The 18,655-nt window shown below is 46.4% G+C and overlaps 48 non-coding genes across 48 annotated transcripts; all 48 read right to left on the bottom strand.

Annotated features, from left to right (window-relative positions):
* Window positions 1-154: 154 nt before the first annotated feature.
* Window positions 155-226, bottom strand: TRNAP-CGG (transfer RNA proline (anticodon CGG)). Its single transcript has one exon. It is a non-coding gene; the product is annotated as a tRNA-Pro (tRNA).
* A 570-nt stretch (window positions 227-796) lies between these two features.
* TRNAP-CGG (transfer RNA proline (anticodon CGG)) lies at window positions 797-868 on the bottom strand. Its single transcript has one exon. It is a non-coding gene; the product is annotated as a tRNA-Pro (tRNA).
* Window positions 869-1,117: 249 nt separating this feature from the next.
* Window positions 1,118-1,189, bottom strand: TRNAP-CGG (transfer RNA proline (anticodon CGG)). Its single transcript has one exon. It is a non-coding gene; the product is annotated as a tRNA-Pro (tRNA).
* An 89-nt stretch (window positions 1,190-1,278) lies between these two features.
* Window positions 1,279-1,350, bottom strand: TRNAP-UGG (transfer RNA proline (anticodon UGG)). Its single transcript has one exon. It is a non-coding gene; the product is annotated as a tRNA-Pro (tRNA).
* A 409-nt stretch (window positions 1,351-1,759) lies between these two features.
* On the bottom strand, window positions 1,760-1,831 carry TRNAP-CGG (transfer RNA proline (anticodon CGG)). The gene has a single exon. It is a non-coding gene; the product is annotated as a tRNA-Pro (tRNA).
* An 89-nt stretch (window positions 1,832-1,920) lies between these two features.
* On the bottom strand, window positions 1,921-1,992 carry TRNAP-UGG (transfer RNA proline (anticodon UGG)). The gene has a single exon. It is a non-coding gene; the product is annotated as a tRNA-Pro (tRNA).
* A 249-nt stretch (window positions 1,993-2,241) lies between these two features.
* Window positions 2,242-2,313, bottom strand: TRNAP-UGG (transfer RNA proline (anticodon UGG)). The gene has a single exon. It is a non-coding gene; the product is annotated as a tRNA-Pro (tRNA).
* An 88-nt stretch (window positions 2,314-2,401) lies between these two features.
* Window positions 2,402-2,473, bottom strand: TRNAP-CGG (transfer RNA proline (anticodon CGG)). Its single transcript has one exon. It is a non-coding gene; the product is annotated as a tRNA-Pro (tRNA).
* An 89-nt stretch (window positions 2,474-2,562) lies between these two features.
* On the bottom strand, window positions 2,563-2,634 carry TRNAP-UGG (transfer RNA proline (anticodon UGG)). Its single transcript has one exon. It is a non-coding gene; the product is annotated as a tRNA-Pro (tRNA).
* A 409-nt stretch (window positions 2,635-3,043) lies between these two features.
* Window positions 3,044-3,115, bottom strand: TRNAP-CGG (transfer RNA proline (anticodon CGG)). Its single transcript has one exon. It is a non-coding gene; the product is annotated as a tRNA-Pro (tRNA).
* Window positions 3,116-3,204: 89 nt separating this feature from the next.
* TRNAP-UGG (transfer RNA proline (anticodon UGG)) lies at window positions 3,205-3,276 on the bottom strand. The gene has a single exon. It is a non-coding gene; the product is annotated as a tRNA-Pro (tRNA).
* A 407-nt stretch (window positions 3,277-3,683) lies between these two features.
* On the bottom strand, window positions 3,684-3,757 carry TRNAP-CGG (transfer RNA proline (anticodon CGG)). The gene has a single exon. It is a non-coding gene; the product is annotated as a tRNA-Pro (tRNA).
* Window positions 3,758-3,846: 89 nt separating this feature from the next.
* TRNAP-UGG (transfer RNA proline (anticodon UGG)) lies at window positions 3,847-3,918 on the bottom strand. Its single transcript has one exon. It is a non-coding gene; the product is annotated as a tRNA-Pro (tRNA).
* A 249-nt stretch (window positions 3,919-4,167) lies between these two features.
* Window positions 4,168-4,239, bottom strand: TRNAP-UGG (transfer RNA proline (anticodon UGG)). Its single transcript has one exon. It is a non-coding gene; the product is annotated as a tRNA-Pro (tRNA).
* A 569-nt stretch (window positions 4,240-4,808) lies between these two features.
* Window positions 4,809-4,880, bottom strand: TRNAP-CGG (transfer RNA proline (anticodon CGG)). Its single transcript has one exon. It is a non-coding gene; the product is annotated as a tRNA-Pro (tRNA).
* A 249-nt stretch (window positions 4,881-5,129) lies between these two features.
* Window positions 5,130-5,201, bottom strand: TRNAP-CGG (transfer RNA proline (anticodon CGG)). Its single transcript has one exon. It is a non-coding gene; the product is annotated as a tRNA-Pro (tRNA).
* An 89-nt stretch (window positions 5,202-5,290) lies between these two features.
* TRNAP-UGG (transfer RNA proline (anticodon UGG)) lies at window positions 5,291-5,362 on the bottom strand. The gene has a single exon. It is a non-coding gene; the product is annotated as a tRNA-Pro (tRNA).
* A 409-nt stretch (window positions 5,363-5,771) lies between these two features.
* Window positions 5,772-5,843, bottom strand: TRNAP-CGG (transfer RNA proline (anticodon CGG)). Its single transcript has one exon. It is a non-coding gene; the product is annotated as a tRNA-Pro (tRNA).
* Window positions 5,844-5,932: 89 nt separating this feature from the next.
* Window positions 5,933-6,004, bottom strand: TRNAP-UGG (transfer RNA proline (anticodon UGG)). Its single transcript has one exon. It is a non-coding gene; the product is annotated as a tRNA-Pro (tRNA).
* A 409-nt stretch (window positions 6,005-6,413) lies between these two features.
* Window positions 6,414-6,485, bottom strand: TRNAP-CGG (transfer RNA proline (anticodon CGG)). The gene has a single exon. It is a non-coding gene; the product is annotated as a tRNA-Pro (tRNA).
* Window positions 6,486-7,055: 570 nt separating this feature from the next.
* On the bottom strand, window positions 7,056-7,127 carry TRNAP-CGG (transfer RNA proline (anticodon CGG)). Its single transcript has one exon. It is a non-coding gene; the product is annotated as a tRNA-Pro (tRNA).
* An 89-nt stretch (window positions 7,128-7,216) lies between these two features.
* TRNAP-UGG (transfer RNA proline (anticodon UGG)) lies at window positions 7,217-7,288 on the bottom strand. The gene has a single exon. It is a non-coding gene; the product is annotated as a tRNA-Pro (tRNA).
* A 409-nt stretch (window positions 7,289-7,697) lies between these two features.
* On the bottom strand, window positions 7,698-7,769 carry TRNAP-CGG (transfer RNA proline (anticodon CGG)). The gene has a single exon. It is a non-coding gene; the product is annotated as a tRNA-Pro (tRNA).
* An 89-nt stretch (window positions 7,770-7,858) lies between these two features.
* On the bottom strand, window positions 7,859-7,930 carry TRNAP-UGG (transfer RNA proline (anticodon UGG)). Its single transcript has one exon. It is a non-coding gene; the product is annotated as a tRNA-Pro (tRNA).
* A 249-nt stretch (window positions 7,931-8,179) lies between these two features.
* TRNAP-UGG (transfer RNA proline (anticodon UGG)) lies at window positions 8,180-8,251 on the bottom strand. The gene has a single exon. It is a non-coding gene; the product is annotated as a tRNA-Pro (tRNA).
* Window positions 8,252-8,820: 569 nt separating this feature from the next.
* Window positions 8,821-8,892, bottom strand: TRNAP-CGG (transfer RNA proline (anticodon CGG)). Its single transcript has one exon. It is a non-coding gene; the product is annotated as a tRNA-Pro (tRNA).
* An 89-nt stretch (window positions 8,893-8,981) lies between these two features.
* On the bottom strand, window positions 8,982-9,053 carry TRNAP-UGG (transfer RNA proline (anticodon UGG)). Its single transcript has one exon. It is a non-coding gene; the product is annotated as a tRNA-Pro (tRNA).
* A 249-nt stretch (window positions 9,054-9,302) lies between these two features.
* TRNAP-UGG (transfer RNA proline (anticodon UGG)) lies at window positions 9,303-9,374 on the bottom strand. Its single transcript has one exon. It is a non-coding gene; the product is annotated as a tRNA-Pro (tRNA).
* A 406-nt stretch (window positions 9,375-9,780) lies between these two features.
* TRNAP-AGG (transfer RNA proline (anticodon AGG)) lies at window positions 9,781-9,854 on the bottom strand. The gene has a single exon. It is a non-coding gene; the product is annotated as a tRNA-Pro (tRNA).
* Window positions 9,855-10,103: 249 nt separating this feature from the next.
* TRNAP-UGG (transfer RNA proline (anticodon UGG)) lies at window positions 10,104-10,175 on the bottom strand. Its single transcript has one exon. It is a non-coding gene; the product is annotated as a tRNA-Pro (tRNA).
* Window positions 10,176-10,261: 86 nt separating this feature from the next.
* On the bottom strand, window positions 10,262-10,335 carry TRNAP-AGG (transfer RNA proline (anticodon AGG)). The gene has a single exon. It is a non-coding gene; the product is annotated as a tRNA-Pro (tRNA).
* A 730-nt stretch (window positions 10,336-11,065) lies between these two features.
* On the bottom strand, window positions 11,066-11,137 carry TRNAP-CGG (transfer RNA proline (anticodon CGG)). Its single transcript has one exon. It is a non-coding gene; the product is annotated as a tRNA-Pro (tRNA).
* Window positions 11,138-11,226: 89 nt separating this feature from the next.
* Window positions 11,227-11,298, bottom strand: TRNAP-UGG (transfer RNA proline (anticodon UGG)). The gene has a single exon. It is a non-coding gene; the product is annotated as a tRNA-Pro (tRNA).
* A 730-nt stretch (window positions 11,299-12,028) lies between these two features.
* TRNAP-UGG (transfer RNA proline (anticodon UGG)) lies at window positions 12,029-12,100 on the bottom strand. The gene has a single exon. It is a non-coding gene; the product is annotated as a tRNA-Pro (tRNA).
* Window positions 12,101-12,831: 731 nt separating this feature from the next.
* TRNAP-UGG (transfer RNA proline (anticodon UGG)) lies at window positions 12,832-12,903 on the bottom strand. Its single transcript has one exon. It is a non-coding gene; the product is annotated as a tRNA-Pro (tRNA).
* An 85-nt stretch (window positions 12,904-12,988) lies between these two features.
* On the bottom strand, window positions 12,989-13,062 carry TRNAP-CGG (transfer RNA proline (anticodon CGG)). Its single transcript has one exon. It is a non-coding gene; the product is annotated as a tRNA-Pro (tRNA).
* A 1,306-nt stretch (window positions 13,063-14,368) lies between these two features.
* On the bottom strand, window positions 14,369-14,440 carry TRNAP-CGG (transfer RNA proline (anticodon CGG)). The gene has a single exon. It is a non-coding gene; the product is annotated as a tRNA-Pro (tRNA).
* Window positions 14,441-14,529: 89 nt separating this feature from the next.
* Window positions 14,530-14,601, bottom strand: TRNAP-UGG (transfer RNA proline (anticodon UGG)). Its single transcript has one exon. It is a non-coding gene; the product is annotated as a tRNA-Pro (tRNA).
* An 87-nt stretch (window positions 14,602-14,688) lies between these two features.
* On the bottom strand, window positions 14,689-14,760 carry TRNAP-CGG (transfer RNA proline (anticodon CGG)). The gene has a single exon. It is a non-coding gene; the product is annotated as a tRNA-Pro (tRNA).
* An 89-nt stretch (window positions 14,761-14,849) lies between these two features.
* On the bottom strand, window positions 14,850-14,921 carry TRNAP-UGG (transfer RNA proline (anticodon UGG)). Its single transcript has one exon. It is a non-coding gene; the product is annotated as a tRNA-Pro (tRNA).
* Window positions 14,922-15,166: 245 nt separating this feature from the next.
* On the bottom strand, window positions 15,167-15,240 carry TRNAP-CGG (transfer RNA proline (anticodon CGG)). The gene has a single exon. It is a non-coding gene; the product is annotated as a tRNA-Pro (tRNA).
* A 410-nt stretch (window positions 15,241-15,650) lies between these two features.
* Window positions 15,651-15,722, bottom strand: TRNAP-UGG (transfer RNA proline (anticodon UGG)). The gene has a single exon. It is a non-coding gene; the product is annotated as a tRNA-Pro (tRNA).
* A 248-nt stretch (window positions 15,723-15,970) lies between these two features.
* Window positions 15,971-16,042, bottom strand: TRNAP-CGG (transfer RNA proline (anticodon CGG)). The gene has a single exon. It is a non-coding gene; the product is annotated as a tRNA-Pro (tRNA).
* A 566-nt stretch (window positions 16,043-16,608) lies between these two features.
* Window positions 16,609-16,682, bottom strand: TRNAP-CGG (transfer RNA proline (anticodon CGG)). The gene has a single exon. It is a non-coding gene; the product is annotated as a tRNA-Pro (tRNA).
* A 570-nt stretch (window positions 16,683-17,252) lies between these two features.
* On the bottom strand, window positions 17,253-17,324 carry TRNAP-UGG (transfer RNA proline (anticodon UGG)). Its single transcript has one exon. It is a non-coding gene; the product is annotated as a tRNA-Pro (tRNA).
* Window positions 17,325-17,410: 86 nt separating this feature from the next.
* Window positions 17,411-17,484, bottom strand: TRNAP-CGG (transfer RNA proline (anticodon CGG)). The gene has a single exon. It is a non-coding gene; the product is annotated as a tRNA-Pro (tRNA).
* An 888-nt stretch (window positions 17,485-18,372) lies between these two features.
* On the bottom strand, window positions 18,373-18,446 carry TRNAP-CGG (transfer RNA proline (anticodon CGG)). Its single transcript has one exon. It is a non-coding gene; the product is annotated as a tRNA-Pro (tRNA).
* Window positions 18,447-18,535: 89 nt separating this feature from the next.
* On the bottom strand, window positions 18,536-18,607 carry TRNAP-UGG (transfer RNA proline (anticodon UGG)). Its single transcript has one exon. It is a non-coding gene; the product is annotated as a tRNA-Pro (tRNA).
* Between the last annotated feature and the right edge of the window lie 48 nt (window positions 18,608-18,655).

An 18,655-nucleotide genomic window follows, 5' to 3' on the forward strand; every position in this document is an offset into this window, starting at 1 on the left:
GTCCGGGACTTGAACCCGGGACCACTCGCACCCAAAGCGAGTATCATACCCCTAGACCAACGTACCATGTAAGAAATAAAACATGCTCAACTCATAGGCCTACCCTGTAGTTAGTTGCATTTAAATAGTCACTAAATTACCTCTGCAAAAACTCGGGTCCGTCCGGGATTTGAACCCGGGACCACTCACACCCGAGGCGAGTATCATACCCCTAGACCAACGGACCATGTATGACACTGAAACATGCTCAACTCGTAGGCCTAAAATATAACTAGTTGCATTTAAATAGTCACTAAATTACCTCTGCAAAAACTCGGGTCCGTCCGGGAATTGAACCCGGGACCACTCACACCCAAAGCGAGTATCATACACCTAGACCAACGGACCATGTATGAAATAAAACATGCTCAACTCATAGGCCTACCCTGTAGTTAGTTGCATTTAAATAGTCACTAAATTACCTCTGCAAAAACTCGGGTCGGTCCGGGATTTGAACCCGGGACCACTCGCACCCTAAGCGAGTATCATACCCCTAGACCAACGGACGAAGTATGACACTGAAACATGCTCATCTCGTAGTCCTACAATTTAACTCGTAGCATTTGAATAGTCACCAAATTACTTCTGCAAAAACTCGGGTCCGTCCGGGACTTGAACCCGGGACCACTCGCACCCAAAGCGAGTATCATACCCCTAGACCAACGTACCATGTAAGAAATAAAACATGCTCAACTCATAGGCCTACCCTGTAGTTAGTTGCATTTAAATAGTCACTAAATTACCTCTGCAAAAACTCGGGTCCGTCCGGGATTTGAACCCGGGACCACTCACACCCGAAGCGAGTATCATACCCCTAGACCAACGGACCATGTATGACACTGAAACATGCTCAACTCGTAGTCCTACAATTTAACTCGTTGCATTTGAATAGTCACCAAATTACTTCTGCAAAAACTCGGGTCCGTCCGGGACTTGAACCCGGGACCACTCGCACCCAAAGCGAGTATCATACCCCTAGACCAACGTACCATGTAAGAAATAAAACATGCTCAACTCATAGGCCTACCCTGTAGTTAGTTGCATTTAAATAGTCACTAAATTACCTCTGCAAAAACTCGGGTCCGTCCGGGATTTGAACCCGGGACCACTCACACCCGAGGCGAGTATCATACCCCTAGACCAACGGACCATGTATGACACTGAAACATGCTCAACTCGTAGGCCTACAATATAACTAGTTGCATTTAAATAGTCACTAAATTACCTCTGCAAAAACTCGGGTCCGTCCGGGAATTGAACCCGGGACCACTCACACCCAAAGCGAGTATCATACCCCTAGACCAACGGACCATGTATGAAATAAAACATGCTCAACTCATAGGCCTACCCTGTAGTTAGTTGCATTTAAATAGTCACTAAATTACCTCTGCAAAAACTCGGGTCGGTCCGGGATTTGAACCCGGGACCACTCGCACCCTAAGCGAGTATCATACCCCTAGACCAACGGACGAAGTATGACACTGAAACATGCTCATCTCGTAGTCCTACAATTTAACTCGTAGCATTTGAATAGTCACCAAATTACTTCTGCAAAAACTCGGGTCCGTCCGGGACTTGAACCCGGGACCACTCGCACCCAAAGCGAGTATCATACCCCTAGACCAACGTACCATGTAAGAAATAAAACATGCTCAACTCATAGGCCTACCCTGTAGTTAGTTGCATTTAAATAGTCACTAAATTACCTCTGCAAAAACTCGGGTCCGTCCGGGATTTGAACCCGGGACCACTCACACCCGAGGCGAGTATCATACCCCTAGACCAACGGACCATGTATGACACTGAAACATGCTCAACTCGTAGGCCTACAATATAACTAGTTGCATTTAAATAGTCACTAAATTACCTCTGCAAAAACTCGGGTCCGTCCGGGAATTGAACCCGGGACCACTCACACCCAAAGCGAGTATCATACCCCTAGACCAACGGACCATGTATGAAATATAACATGCTCAACTCATAGGCCTACCCTGTAGTTAGTTGCATTTAAATAGTCACTAAATTACCTCTGCAAAAACTCGGGTCGGTCCGGGATTTGAACCCGGGACCACTCGCACCCTAAGCGAGTATCATACCCCTAGACCAACGGACGAAGTACGACACTGAAACATGCTCATCTCGTAGTCCTACAATTTAACTCGTAGCATTTGAATAGTCACCAAATTACTTCTGCAAAAACTCGGGTCCGTCCGGGATTTGAACCCGGGACCACTCGCACCCAAAGCGAGTATCATACCCCTAGACCAACGGACCATGTACGAAATAAAACATGCTCAACTCATAGGCCTACCCTGTAGTTAGTTGCATTTAAATAGTCACTAAATTACCTCTGCAAAAACTCGGGTCCGTCCGGGATTTGAACCCGGGACCACTCACACCCGAGGCGAGTATCATACCCCTAGACCAACGGACCATGTATGACACTGAAACATGCTCAACTCGTAGGCCTACAATATAACTAGTTGCATTTAAATAGTCACTAAATTACCTCTGCAAAAACTCGGGTCCGTCCGGGAATTGAACCCGGGACCACTCACACCCAAAGCGAGTATCATACCCCTAGACCAACGGACCATGTATGAAATAAAACATGCTCAACTCATAGGCCTACCCTGTAGTTAGTTGCATTTAAATAGTCACTAAATTACCTCTGCAAAAACTCGGGTCGGTCCGGGATTTGAACCCGGGACCACTCGCACCCTAAGCGAGTATCATACCCCTAGACCAACGGACGAAGTATGACACTGAAACATGCTCATCTCGTAGTCCTACAATTTAACTCGTAGCATTTGAATAGTCACCAAATTACTTCTGCAAAAACTCGGGTCCGTCCGGGACTTGAACCCGGGACCACTCGCACCCAAAGCGAGTATCATACCCCTAGACCAACGTACCATGTAAGAAATAAAACATGCTCAACTCATAGGCCTACCCTGTAGTTAGTTGCATTTAAATAGTCACTAAATTACCTCTGCAAAAACTCGGGTCCGTCCGGGATTTGAACCCGGGACCACTCACACCCGAGGCGAGTATCATACCCCTAGACCAACGGACCATGTATGACACTGAAACATGCTCAACTCGTAGGCCTACAATATAACTAGTTGCATTTAAATAGTCACTAAATTACCTCTGCAAAAACTCGGGTCCGTCCGGGAATTGAACCCGGGACCACTCACACCCAAAGCGAGTATCATACCCCTAGACCAACGGACCATGTATGAAATAAAACATGCTCAACTCATAGGCCTACCCTGTAGTTAGTTGCATTTAAATAGTCACTAAATTACCTCTGCAAAAACTCGGGTCGGTCCGGGATTTGAACCCGGGACCACTCGCACCCTAAGCGAGTATCATACCCCTAGACCAACGGACGAAGTACGACACTGAAACATGCTCATCTCGTAGTCCTACAATTTAACTCGTAGCATTTGAATAGTCACCAAATTACTTCTGCAAAAACTCGGGTCCGTCCGGGATTTGAACCCGGGACCACTCGCACCCAAAGCGAGTATCATACCCCTAGACCAACGTACCATGTACGAAATAAAACATGCTCAACTCATAGGCCTACCCTGTAGTTAGTTGCATTTAAATAGTCACTAAATTACCTCTGCAAAAACTCGGGTCCGTCCGGGATTTGAACCCGGGACCACTCACACCCGAAGCGAGTATCATACCCCTAGACCAACGGACGAAGTATGACACTGAAACATGCTCAACTCGTAGTCCTACAATATAACTAGTTGCATTTAAATAGTCACTAAATTACCTCTGCAAAAACTCGGGTCCGTCCGGGAATTGAACCCGGGACCACTCACACCCAAAGCGAGTATCATACCCCTAGACCAACGGACCATGTATGAAATAAAACATGCTCAACTCATAGGCCTACCCTGTAGTTAGTTGCATTTAAATAGTCACTAAATTACCTCTGCAAAAACTCGGGTCGGTCCGGGATTTGAACCCGGGACCACTCGCACCCTAAGCGAGTATCATACCCCTAGACCAACGGACGAAGTACGACACTGAAACATGCTCATCTCGTAGTCCTACAATTTAACTCGTAGCATTTGAATAGTCACCAAATTACTTCTGCAAAAACTCGGGTCCGTCCGGGATTTGAACCCGGGACCACTCGCACCCAAAGCGAGTATCATACCCCTAGACCAACGGACCATGTACGAAATAAAACATGCTCAACTCATAGGCCTACCCTGTAGTTAGTTGCATTTAAATAGTCACTAAATTACCTCTGCAAAAACTCGGGACCGTCCGGGATTTGAACCCGGGACCACTCACACCCGAAGCGAGTATCATACCCCTAGACCAACGGACGAAGTATGACACTGAAACATGCTCAACTCGTAGTCCTACAATTTAACTCGTAGCATTTGAATAGTCACCAAATTACTTCTGCAAAAACTCGGGTCCGTCTGGGATTTGAACCCGGGACCACTCGCACCCAAAGCGAGTATCATACCCCTAAACCAACGGACGAAATATGACACTGAAACATGCTCAACTCGTAGTCCTACTATTTAACTAGTTACATTTAAATAGTCACCAAATTACTTCTGCAAAACTCGGGTCCGTCCGGGATTTGAACCCGGGACCACTCACACCCGAAGCGAGTAACATACCCCAAAACCAACGGATCATGTATGACAGCGAGACATTCTCAGCTCGTAGTCCTACAATTTTACTAGTTGCATTTAAATATTCACCAAATTACTTCTGCAAACCTCGGGTCCGTCCAGGATTTGAACCCGGGACCACTCACACCCGAAGCGAGTATCATACCCCTAGACCAACGGACCATGTATGACACTGAAACATGCTCAACTCGTAGTCCTACAATTTAACTCGTAGCATTTGAATAGTCACCAAATTACTTCTGCAAAAACTCGGGTCCGTCCGGGACTTGAACCCGGGACCACTCGCACCCAAAGCGAGTATCATACCCCTAGACCAACGTACCATGTAAGAAATAAAACATGCTCAACTCATAGGCCTACCCTGTAGTTAGTTGCATTTAAATAGTCACTAAATTACCTCTGCAAAAACTCGGGTCCGTCCGGGATTTGAACCCGGGACCACTCACACCCGAGGCGAGTATCATACCCCTAGACCAACGGACCATGTATGACACTGAAACATGCTCAACTCGTAGGCCTACAATATAACTAGTTGCATTTAAATAGTCACTAAATTACCTCTGCAAAAACTCGGGTCCGTCCGGGAATTGAACCCGGGACCACTCACACCCAAAGCGAGTATCATACCCCTAGACCAACGGACCATGTATGAAATAAAACATGCTCAACTCATAGGCCTACCCTGTAGTTAGTTGCATTTAAATAGTCACTAAATTACCTCTGCAAAAACTCGGGTCGGTCCGGGATTTGAACCCGGGACCACTCGCACCCTAAGCGAGTATCATACCCCTAGACCAACGGACGAAGTATGACACTGAAACATGCTCATCTCGTAGTCCTACAATTTAACTCGTAGCATTTGAATAGTCACCAAATTACTTCTGCAAAAACTCGGGTCCGTCCGGGACTTGAACCCGGGACCACTCGCACCCAAAGCGAGTATCATACCCCTAGACCAACGTACCATGTAAGAAATAAAACATGCTCAACTCATAGGCCTACCCTGTAGTTAGTTGCATTTAAATAGTCACTAAATTACCTCTGCAAAAACTCGGGTCTGTCCGGGATTTGAACCCGGGACCACTCACACCCGAGGCGAGTATCATACCCCTAGACCAACGGACCATGTATGACACTGAAACATGCTCAACTCGTAGGCCTACAATATAACTAGTTGCATTTAAATAGTCACTAAATTACCTCTGCAAAAACTCGGGTCCGTCCGGGAATTGAACCCGGGACCACTCACACCCAAAGCGAGTATCATACCCCTAGACCAACGGACCATGTATGAAATAAAACATGCTCAACTCATAGGCCTACCCTGTAGTTAGTTGCATTTAAATAGTCACTAAATTACCTCTGCAAAAACTCGGGTCGGTCCGGGATTTGAACCCGGGACCACTCGCACCCTAAGAGAGTATCATACCCCTAGACCAACGGACGAAGTATGACACTGAAACATGCTCATCTCGTAGTCCTACAATTTAACTCGTAGCATTTGAATAGTCACCAAATTACTTCTGCAAAAACTCGGGTCCGTCCGGGACTTGAACCCGGGACCACTCGCACCCAAAGCGAGTATCATACCCCTAGACCAACGTACCATGTAAGAAATAAAACATGCTCAACTCATAGGCCTACCCTGTAGTTAGTTGCATTTAAATAGTCACTAAATTACCTCTGCAAAAACTCGGGTCCGTCCGGGATTTGAACCCGGGACCACTCACACCCGAGGCGAGTATCATACCCCTAGACCAACGGACCATGTATGACACTGAAACATGCTCAACTCGTAGGCCTACAATATAACTAGTTGCATTTAAATAGTCACTAAATTACCTCTGCTAAAACTCGGGTCCGTCCGCGAATTGAACCCGGGACCACTCACACCCAAAGCGAGTATCATACACCTAGACCAACGGACCATGTATGAAATAAAACATGCTCAACTCATAGGCCTACCCTGTAGTTAGTTGCATTTAAATAGTCACTAAATTACCTCTGCAAAAACTCGGGTCGGTCCGGGATTTGAACCCGGGACCACTCGCACCCTAAGCGAGTATCATACCCCTAGACCAACGGACGAAGTATGACACTGAAACATGCTCATCTCGTAGTCCTACAATTTAACTCGTAGCATTTGAATAGTCACCAAATTACTTCTGCAAAAACTCGGGTCCGTCCGGGACTTGAACCCGGGACCACTCGCACCCAAAGAGAGTATCATACCCCTAGACCAACGTACCATGTAAGAAATAAAACATGCTCAACTCATAGGCCTACCCTGTAGTTAGTTGCATTTAAATAGTCACTAAATTACCTCTGCAAAAACTCGGGTCCGTCCGGGATTTGAACCCGGGACCACTCACACCCGAGGCGAGTATCATACCCCTAGACCAACGGACCATGTATGACACTGAAACATGCTCAACTCGTAGGCCTACAATATAACTAGTTGCATTTAAATAGTCACTAAATTACCTCTGCAAAAACTCGGGTCCGTCCGGGAATTGAACCCGGGACCACTCACACCCAAAGCGAGTATCATACCCCTAGACCAACGGACCATGTATGAAATAAAACATGCTCAACTCATAGGCCTACCCTGTAGTTAGTTGCATTTAAATAGTCACTAAATTACCTCTGCAAAAACTCGGGTCGGTCCGGGATTTGAACCCGGGACCACTCGCACCCTAAGCGAGTATCATACCCCTAGACCAACGGACGAAGTATGACACTGAAACATGCTCATCTCGTAGTCCTACAATTTAACTCGTAGCATTTGAATAGTCACCAAATTACTTCTGCAAAAACTCGGGTCCGTCCGGGATTTGAACAAGGGACCACTCGCACCCAAAGCGAGTATCATACCCCTAGACCAACGGACCATGTATGAAATAGAACATGCTCAACTCATAGGCCTACCCTGTAGTTAGTTGCATTTAAACAGTCACTAAATTACCTCTGCAAAAACTCGGGTCCGTCCGGGATTTGAACCCGGGACCACTCACACCCGAGGCGAGTATCATACCCCTAGACCAACGGACCATGTATGACACTGAAACATGCTCAACTCGTAGGCCTACAATATAACTAGTTGCATTTAAATAGTCACTAAATTACCTCTGCAAAAACTCGGGTCCGTCCGGGAATTGAACCCGGGACCACTCACACCCAAAGCGAGTATCATACCCCTAGACCAACGGACCATGTATGAAATAAAACATGCTCAACTCATAGGCCTACCCTGTAGTTAGTTGCATTTAAATAGTCACTAAATTACCTCTGCAAAAACTCGGGTCGGTCCGGGATTTGAACCCGGGACCACTCGCACCCTAAGCGAGTATCATACCCCTAGACCAACGGACGAAGTATGACACTGAAACATGCTCATCTCGTAGTCCTACAATTTAACTCGTAGCATTTGAATAGTCACCAAATTACTTCTGCAAAAACTCGGGTCCGTCCGGGATTTGAACCCGGGACCCCTCGCACCCAAAGCGAGTATCATACCCCTAGACCAACGGACCATGTACGAAATAGAACATGCTCAACTCATAGGCCTACTCTGTAGTTAGTTGCATTTAAATAGTCACTAAATTACCTCTGCAAAAACTCGGGACCGTCCGGGATTTGAACCCGGGACCACTCACACCCGAAGCGAGTATCATACCCCTAGACCAACGGACGAAGTATGACACTGAAACATGCTCAACTCGTAGTCCTACAATTTAACTCGTAGCATTTGAATAGTCACCAAATTACTTCTGCAAAAACTCGGGTCCGTCTGGGATTTGAACCCGGGACCACTCGCACCCAAAGCGAGTATCATACCCCTAAACCAACGGACGAAATATGACACTGAAACATGCTCAACTCGTAGTCCTACTATTTAACTAGTTACATTTAAATAGTCACCAAATTACTTCTGCAAAACTCGGGTCCGTCCGGGATTTGAACCCGGGACCACTCACACCCGAAGCGAGTAACATACCCCAAAACCAACGGATCATGTATGACAGCGAGACATTCTCAGCTCGAAGTCCTACAATTTTACTAGTTGCATTTAAATATTCACCAAATTACTTCTGCAAACCTCGGGTCCGTCCAGGATTTGAACCCGGGACCACTCACACCCGAAGCGAGTATCATACCCCTAGACCAACGGACCATGTATGACACTGAAACATGCTCAACTCGTAGTCCTACAATTTAACTCGTAGCATTTGAATAGTCACCAAATTACTTCTGCAAAAACTCGGGTCCGTCCGGGATTTGAACCCGGGACCACTCGCACCCAAAGCGAGTATCATACCCCTAGACCAACGGACCATGTATGAAATAGAACATGCTCAACTCATAGGCCTACCCTGTAGTTAGTTGCATTTAAATTGTCACTAAATTACCTCTGCAAAAACTCGGGTCGGTCCGGGATTTGAACCCGGGACCACTCGCACCCTAAGCGAGTATCATACCCCTAGACCAACGGACGAAGTATGACACTGATACATGCTCATCTCGTAGTCCTACAATTTAACTCGTAGCATTTGAATAGTCACCAAATTACTTCTGCAAAAACTCGGGTCCGTCCGGGATTTGAACCCGGGACCACTCGCACCCAAAGCGAGTATCATACCCCTAGACCAACGGACCATGTATGAAATAGAACATGCTCAACTCATAGGCCTACCCTGTAGTTAGTTGCATTTAAATAGTCACTAAATTACCTCTGCAAAAACTCGGGACCGTCCGGGATTTGAACCCGGGACCACTCACACCCAAAGCGAGTATCATACCCCTAGACCAACGGACCATGTATGAAATAAAACATGCTCAACTCATAGGCCTACCCTGTAGTTAGTTGCATTTAAATAGTCACTAAATTACCTCTGCAAAAACTCGGGTCCGTCCGGTATTTGAACCCGGGACCACTCACACCCGAAGCGAGTATCATACCCCTAGACCAACGGACAAAGTATGACACTGAAACATGCTCAGCTCGTAGTCCTACAATTTAACTAGTTACATTTAAATAGTCACCAAATTACTTCTGCAAAACTCGGGTCCGTCCGGGATTTGAACCCGGGACCACTCGCACCCTAAGCGAGTATCATACCCCTAGACCAACGGACGAAGTATGACACTGAAACATGCTCATCTCGTAGTCCTACAATTTAACTCGTAGCATTTGAATAGTCACCAAATTACTTCTGCAAAAACTCGGGTCCGTCCGGGATTTGAACCCGGGACCACTCGCACCCAAAGCGACTATCATACCCCTAGACCAACGGACCATGTATGAAATAGAACATGCTCAACTCATAGGCCTACCCTGTAGTTAGTTGCATTTAAATAGTCACTAAATTACCTCTGCAAAAACTCGGGTCCGTCCGGGATTTGAACCCGGGACCACTCACACCCAAAGCGAGTATCATACCCCTAGACCAACGGACCATGTATGAAATAAAACATGCTCAACTCATAGGCCTACCCTGTAGTTAGTTGCATTTAAATAGTCACTAAATTACCTCTGCAAAAACTCGGGTCCGTCCGGGATTTGAACCCGGGACCCCTCGCACCCTAAGCGAGTATCATACCCCTAGACCAACGGACGAAGTATGACACTGAAACATGCTCAGCTCGTAGTCCTACAATTTAACTAGTTACATTTAAAAAGTCACCAAATTACTTCTGCAAAAACACGGGTCCGTCCGGGATTTGACCCCGTTACCACTCGCACCCAAAGCGAGAATCATACCCCTAGACCAACGGACCATCTATGAAATAAAACATGCTTAACTCATAGGCCTACCCTCTAGTTAGTTGCATTTAAATAGTCACTAAATTACTTCTGCAAAAACTCGGGTCCGTCCGGGATTTTAACCGGGGACCCCTCGCACCCTAAGCGAGTATCATACCCCTAGACCAACGGACGAAGTATGACACTGAAACATGCTCAACTCGTAGTCCTACAATTTAACTCGTTGCATTTAAATAGTCACCAAATTACTTCTGCAAAAACACGGGTCCGTCCGGGATTTGACCCCGGGACCACTCGCACCCAAAGCGAGAATCATACCCCTAGACCAACGGACCATCTATGAAATAAAACATGCTTAACTCATAGGCCTACCCTCTAGTTAGTTGCATTTAAATAGTCACTAAATTACTTCTGCAAAAAGTCGGATCCACCCGGGATTTGAACCCGGGACCACTCACACCCGAAGCGAGTATCATACAGCTAGACCAACGGACCTTGTATGAAATAAAACATGCTCAACTCATAGGCCTACCCTGTAGTTAGTTGCATTTAAATAGTCACTAAATTACCTCTGCAAAAACTCGGGTCCTTCCGGGATTTGAACCCGGGACCACTCACACCCGAGGCGAGTATCATACCCCTAGACCAACGGACCATGTATGACACTGAAACATGCTCAACTCGTAGGCCTACAATATAACTAGTTGCATTTAAATAGTCACTAAATTACCTCTGCAAAAATTCGGGTCCGTCCGGGAATTGAACCCGGGACCACTCACACCCAAAGCGAGTATCATACCCCTAGACCAACGGACCATGTATGAAATAATACATGCTCAACTCATAGGCCTACCCTGTAGTTAGTTGCATTTAAATAGTCACTAAATTACCTCTGCAAAAACTCGGGTCCGTCCGAGATTTGAACCCGGGACCACTCACACCCAAAGCGAGAATCATACCCCTAGACCAACGGACCATCTATGAAATAAAACATGCTTAACTCATAGGCCTACCCTCTAGTTAGTTGCATTTAAATAGTCACTAAATTACTTCTGCAAAAACTCGGGTCCGTCCGGGATTTTAACCGGGGACCCCTCGCACCCTAAGCGAGTATCATACCCCTAGACCAACGGACGAAGTATGACACTGAAACATGCTCAACTCGTAGTCCTACAATTTAACTCGTTGCATTTAAATAGTCACCAAATTACTTCTGCAAAAACACGGGTCCGTCCGGGATTTGACCCCGGGACCACTCGCACCCAAAGCGAGAATCATACCCCTAGACCAACGGACCATCTATGAAATAAAACATGCTTAACTCATAGGCCTACCCTCTAGTTAGTTGCATTTAAATAGTCACTAAATTACTTCTGCAAAAAGTCGGATCCGCCCGGGATTTGAACCCGGGACCACTCACACCCGAGGCGAGTATCATACCCCTAGAACAACGGACCATGTATGACACTGAAACATGCTCAACTCGTAGGCCTACAATATAACTAGTTGCATTTAAATAGTCACTAAATTACCTCTGCAAAAATTCGGGTCCGTCCGGGAATTGAACCCGGGACCACTCACACCCAAAGCGAGTATCATACCCCTAGACCAACGGACCATGTATGAAATAAAACATGCTCAACTCATAGGCCTACCCTGTAGTTAGTTGCATTTAAATAGTCACTAAATTACCTCTGCAAAAACTCGGGTCCGTCCGGGATTTGAACCCGGAACCACTCACATCCGAAGCGACTATCATACCCCTAGACCAACGGACGAAGTATGACACTGAAACATGCTCAGCTCGTAGTCCTACAATTTAACTAGTTGCATTTAAATAGTCACCAAATTACTTCTGCAAAACTCGGGTCCGTCCGGGATTTGAACCCGGGACCACTCGCACCCAAAGCGAGTATCATACCCCTAGACCAACGGACGAAGTATGACACTGAAACATGCTCATCTCGTAGTCCTACAATTTAACTCGTAGCATTTGAATAGTCACCAAATTACTTCTGCAAAAACTCGAGTCCGTCCGGGATTTGAACCCGGGACCACTCGCACCCAAAGCGAGTATCATACCCCTAGACCAACGGACGAAGTATGACACTGAAACATGCTCATCTCGTAGTCCTACAATTTAACTCGTAGCATATGAATAGTCACCAAATTACTTCTGCAAAAACTCGAGTCCGTCCGGGATTTGAACCCGGGACCACTCGCACCCAAAGCGAGTATCATACCCCTAGACCAACGGACGAAGTATGACACTGAAACATGCTCATCTCGTAGTCCTACAATTTAACTCGTAGCATATGAATAGTCGCTAAATTACCTCTGCAAAAACTCGGGTCCGTCCGGGAATTGAACCCGGGACCACTCACACCCAAAGCGAGTATCATACCCCTAGACCAACGGACCTTTATGAAACAAAACATGCTCAACTCAAAGGCCTACCCTGTAGTTAATTGCATTTAAATAGTCACTAAATTACCTCTGCAAAAACTCGGGTCCGTCCGGGATTTGAACCCGGGACCACTCACACCCGAGGCGAGTATCATACCCCTAGACCAACGGACGAAGTATGACACTGAAACATGCTCAGCTCGTAGTCCTACAATTAAACTATCTACATTTAAAAAGTCACCAAATTACTTCTGCAAAAACACGGGTCCGTCCGGGATTTGACCCCGGGACCACTCGCACCCAAAGCGAGAATCATACCCCTAGACCAACGGACCATCTATGAAATAAAACATGCTTAACTCATAGGCCTACCCTCTAGTTAGTTGCATTTAAATAGTCACTAAATTACTTCTGCAAAAACTCGGGTCCGTCCGGGATTTTAACCGGGGACCCCTCGCACCCTAAGCGAGTATCATACCCCTAGACCAACGGACGAAGTATGACACTGAAACATGCTCAACTCGTAGTCCTACAATTTAACTCGTTGCATTTAAATAGTCACCAAATTACTTCTGCAAAAACACGGGTCCGTCCGGGATTTGACCCCGGGACCACTCGCACCCAAAGCGAGAATCATACCCCTAGACCAACGGTAGGACTGTTCACGAGCCGAGCTGAGCGAGCTTTTTAAAAGCTCGGCTCGGCTCGAGTCAAAAAAACGGCGGCTCGGCTCGAGTCGAGCCGAGCTGGGTCTTGGCTCGGCTCGAGCTCGGCTCGGCTCGAAAATGATCGAGCCGAGCCGAGCTGGCTCGATTAACATATACATGTTTTAAAAAAATTGCTACTACCAACGCCAAACTTGAGAATGACTATAAATGCCATCCCATGTTTAGGAATGTAGTGGTTCAGTAAAACCCGCTCTTTAAAATATGCTCAAGGTTAGAGACGAGAGATTTTTCCCACGCTTTATTTCCTGTAAAAATACAACGGAACGCTAATGGTGGAGAGAATAAAGACTAAAAGGAAAGCACTATATCAGTGACTAAGCTCGCGAGCCGGCTCGCGAGTCGGCTCGGCTCGATGCCTATTGGCTCGGCTCGGCTCGACCATAAAAAAGCTCGCTCGTTAATTAATCGAGCCGCAAAAGTGGCGGCTCGGCTCGGCTCGAACTCGGCTCGCTCGTCACGAGCCCGAGCTGGCTCGAGCTCGTGAACAGTCCTAACCAACGGACCATCTATGAAATAAAACATGCTTAACTCATAGGCCTACCCTCTAGTTAGTTGCATTTAAATAGTCACTAAATTACTTCTGCAAAAAGTCGGATCCGCCCGGTATTTGAACCCGGGACCACTCACACCCGAAGCGAGTATCATACAGCTAGACCAACGGACCTTGTATGAAATAAAACATGCTCAACTCATAGGCCTATCCTGTAGTTAGTTGCATTTAAATAGTCACTAAATTACCTCTGCAAAAACTCGGGTCCTTCCGGGATTTGAACCCGGGACCACTCACACCCGAGGCGAGTATCATACCCCTAGACCAACGGACCATGTATGACACTGAAACATGCTCATCTCGTAGGCCTACAATATAACTAGTTGAATTTAAATAGTCGCTAAATTACCTCTGCAAAAACTCGGGTCCGTCCGGGAATTGAACCCGGGACCACTCACACCCAAAGCGAGTATCATACCCCTAGACCAACGGACCTTTATGAAACAAAACATGCTCAACTCAAAGGCCTACCCTGTAGTTAGTTGCATTTAAATAGTCACTAAATTACCTCTGCAAAAACTCGGGTCCGTCCGGGATTTGAACCCGGGACCACTCACACCCGAGGCGAGTATCATACCCCTAGACCAACGGACCATGTATGACACTGAAACATGCTCAACTCGTAGGCCTACAATATAACTAGTTGCATTTAAATAGTCACTAAATTACCTCTGCAAAAATTCGGGTCCGTCCGGGAATTGAACCCGGGACCACTCACACCCAAAGCGAGTATCATACCCCTAGACCAACGGACCATGTATGAAATAAAACATGCTCAACTCATAGGCCTACCTGTAGTTAGTTGCATTTAAATAGTCACTAAATTACCTCTGCAAAAACTCGGGTCCGTCCGAGATTTGAACCCGGGACAACTCACACCCAAAGCGAGTATCATACCCCTAGACCAACGGACCATGTATGAAATAAAACATGCTCAACTCATAGGCCTACCCTGTAGTTAGTTGCATTTAAATAGTCACTAAATTACCTCTGCAAAAACTCGGGTCCGTCCGGGATTTGAACCCGGAACCACTCACATCCGAAGCGAGTATCATACCCCTAGACCAACGGACGAAGTATGACACTGAAACATGCTCAGCTCGTAGTCCTACAATTTAACTAGTTGCATTTAAATAGTCACCAAATTACTTCTGCAAAACTCGGGTCCGTCCGGGATTTGAACCCGGGACCACTCGCACCCAAAGCGAGTATCATACCCCTAGACCAACGGACGAAGTATGACACTGAAACATGCTCATCTCGTAGTCCTACAATTTAACTCGTAGCATTTGAATAGTCACCAAATTACTTCTGCAAAAACTCGAGTCCGTCCGGGATTTGAACCCGGGACCACTAGCACCCAAAGCGAGTATCATACCCCTAGACCAACGGACGAAGTATGACACTGAAATATGCTCATCTCGTAGTCCTACAATTTAACTCGTAGCATTTGAATAGTCACCAAATTACTTCTGCAAAAACTCGAGTCCGTCCGGGATTTGAACCCGGGACCACTCGCACCCAAAGCGAGTATCATACCCCTAGACCAACGGACCATGTATGAAATAGAACATGCTCAACTCATAGGCCCACCCTGTAGTTAGTTGCATTTAAATAGTCACTAAATTACCTCTGCAAAAACTCGGGTCCGTCCGGGATTTGAACCCGGAACCACTCACACCCGAAGCGAGTATCATACCCCTAGACCAACGGACGAAGTATGAAACTGAAACATGCTCAGCTCGTAGTCCTACAATTTAACTAGTTGCATTTAAATAGTCACCAAATTACTTCTGCAAAACTCGGGTCCGTCCGGGATTTGAACCCGGGACCACTCACACCCGAAGCGAGTATCATACCCCTAGACCAACGGACCATGTATGAAATAGAACATGCTCAACTCATAGGCCCACCCTGTAGTTAGTTGCATTTAAATAGTCACTAAATTACCTCTGCAAAAACTCGGGTCCGTCCGGGATTTGAACCCGGAACCACTCACACCCGAAGCGAGTATCATACCCCTAGACCAACGGACGAAGTATGACACTGAAACATGCTCATCTCGTAGTCCTACAATTTAACTCGTATCATTTGAATAGTCACCAAATTACTTCTGCAAAAACTCGAGTCCGTCCGGGATTTGAACCCGGGACCACTCGCACCCAAAGCGAGTATCATACCCCTAGACCAACGCACCATGTATGAAATAAAACATGCTCAACTCATAGGCCTACCCTGTAGTTAGTTGCATTTAAATAGTCACTAAATTACCTCTGCAAAAACTCGGGTCCGTCCGGGATTTGAACCCGGGACCACTCACACCCAAAGCGAGTATCATACCCTAGACCAACGGACCATGTATGAAATAAAACATGCTCAACTCATAGGCCTACCCTGTAGTTAGTTGCATTTAAATAGTCACTAAATTACCTCTGCAAAAACTCGGGTCCGTCCGGGATTTGAACCCGGGACCACTCACACCCGAAGCGAGTATCATACCCCTAGACCAACGGACGAAGTATGACACTGAAACATGCTCAGCTCGTAGTCCTACAATTTAACTAGTTACATTTAAATAGTCACCAAATTACTTCTGCAAAAACACGGGTCCGTCCGGGATTTGACCCCGGGACCCCTCGCACCCAAAGCGAGAATCATACCCCTAGACCAACGGACCATCTATGAAATAAAACATGCTTAACTCATAGGCCTACCCTCTAGTTAGTTGCATTTAAATAGTCACTAAATTACTTCTGCAAAAACTCGGGTCCGTCCGGGATTTTAACCGGGGACCCCTCGCACCCTAAGCGAGTATCATACCCCTAGAGCAACGGACGAAGTATGACACTGAAACATGCTCAACTCGTAGTCCTACAATTTAACTCGTTGCATTTAAATAGTCACCAAATTACTTCTGCAAAAACACGGGTCCGTCCGGGATTTGACCCCGGGACCACTCGCACCCAAAGCGAGTATCATACCCCTAGACCAACGCACCATGTATGAAATAAAACATGCTCAACTCATAGGCCTACCCTGTAGTTAGTTGCATTTAAATAGTCACTAAATTACCTCTGCAAGAACTCGGGTCCGTCCGGGATTTGAACCCGGGACCACTCACACCCAAAGCGAGTATCATACCCCTAGACCAACGGACCATGTATGAAATAAAACATGCTCAACTCATAGGCCTACCCTGTAGTTAGTTGCATTTAAATATTCACTAAATTACCTCTGCAAAAACTCGGGTCCGTCCGGGATTTGAACCCGGGACCACTCACACCCGAAGCGAGTATCATACCCCTAGACCAACGGACGAAGTATGACACTGAAACATGCTCAGCTCGTAGTCCTACAATTTAACTAGTTACATTTAAATAGTCACCAAATTACTTCTGCAAAAACACGGGTCCGTCCGGGATTTGACCCCGGGACCACTCGCACCCAAAGCGAGAATCATACCCCTAGACCAACGGACCATCTATGAAATAAAACATGCTTAACTCAAAGGCCTACCCTCTAGTTAGTTGCATTTAAATAGTCACTAAATTACTTCTGCAAAAACTCGGGTCCGTCCGGGATTTTAACCGGGGACCCCTCGCACCCTAAGCGAGTATCATACCCCTAGAGCAACGGACGAAGTATGACACTGAAACATGCTCAACTCGTAGTCCTACAATTTAACTCGTTGCATTTAAATAGTCACCAAATTACTTCTGCAAAACTCGGGTCCGTCCGGGATTTGAACCCGGGACCACTCGCACCCAAAGCGAGTATCATACCCCTAGACCAACGGACGAAGTATGACACTGAAACATGCTCATCTCGTAGTCCTACAATTTAACTCGTATCATTTGAATAGTCACCAAATTACTTCTGCAAAAACTCGAGTCCGTCCGGGATTTGAACCCGGGACCACTCGCACCCAAAGCGAGTATCATACCCCTAGACCAACGCACCATGTATGAAATAAAACATGCTCAACTCATAGGCCTACCCTGTAGTTAGTTGCATTTAAATAGTCACTAAATTACCTCTGCAAAAACTCGGGTCCGTGCGGGATTTGAACCCGGGACCACTCACACCCAAAGCGAGTATCATACCCCTAGACCAACGGACCATGTATGAAATAAAACATGCTCAACTCATAGGCCTACCCTGTAGTTAGTTGCATTTAAATAGTCACTAAATTACCTCTGCAAAAACTCGGGTCCGTCCGGGATTTGAACCCGGGACCACTCACACCCGAAGCGAGTATCATACCCCTAGACCAACGGACGAAGTATGACACTGAAACATGCTCAGCTCGTAGTCCTACAATTTAACTAGTTACATTTAAATAGTCACCAAATTACTTCTGCAAAAACACGGGTCCGTCCGGGATTTGAACCCGGGACCACTCGCACCCAAAGTGAGTATCATACCCCTAGACCAACGGACCATGTATGAAATAAAACATGCTCATCTCATAGGCCTACCCTGTAGTTAG

Source organism: Phalangium opilio, unplaced genomic scaffold (assembly GCF_054372755.1).
Source record: "Phalangium opilio isolate 3A_F unplaced genomic scaffold, DU_Popi_V2 ptg000487l_1, whole genome shotgun sequence".
Classification (NCBI taxonomy): Eukaryota; Metazoa; Arthropoda; class Arachnida; order Opiliones; family Phalangiidae; genus Phalangium; species Phalangium opilio.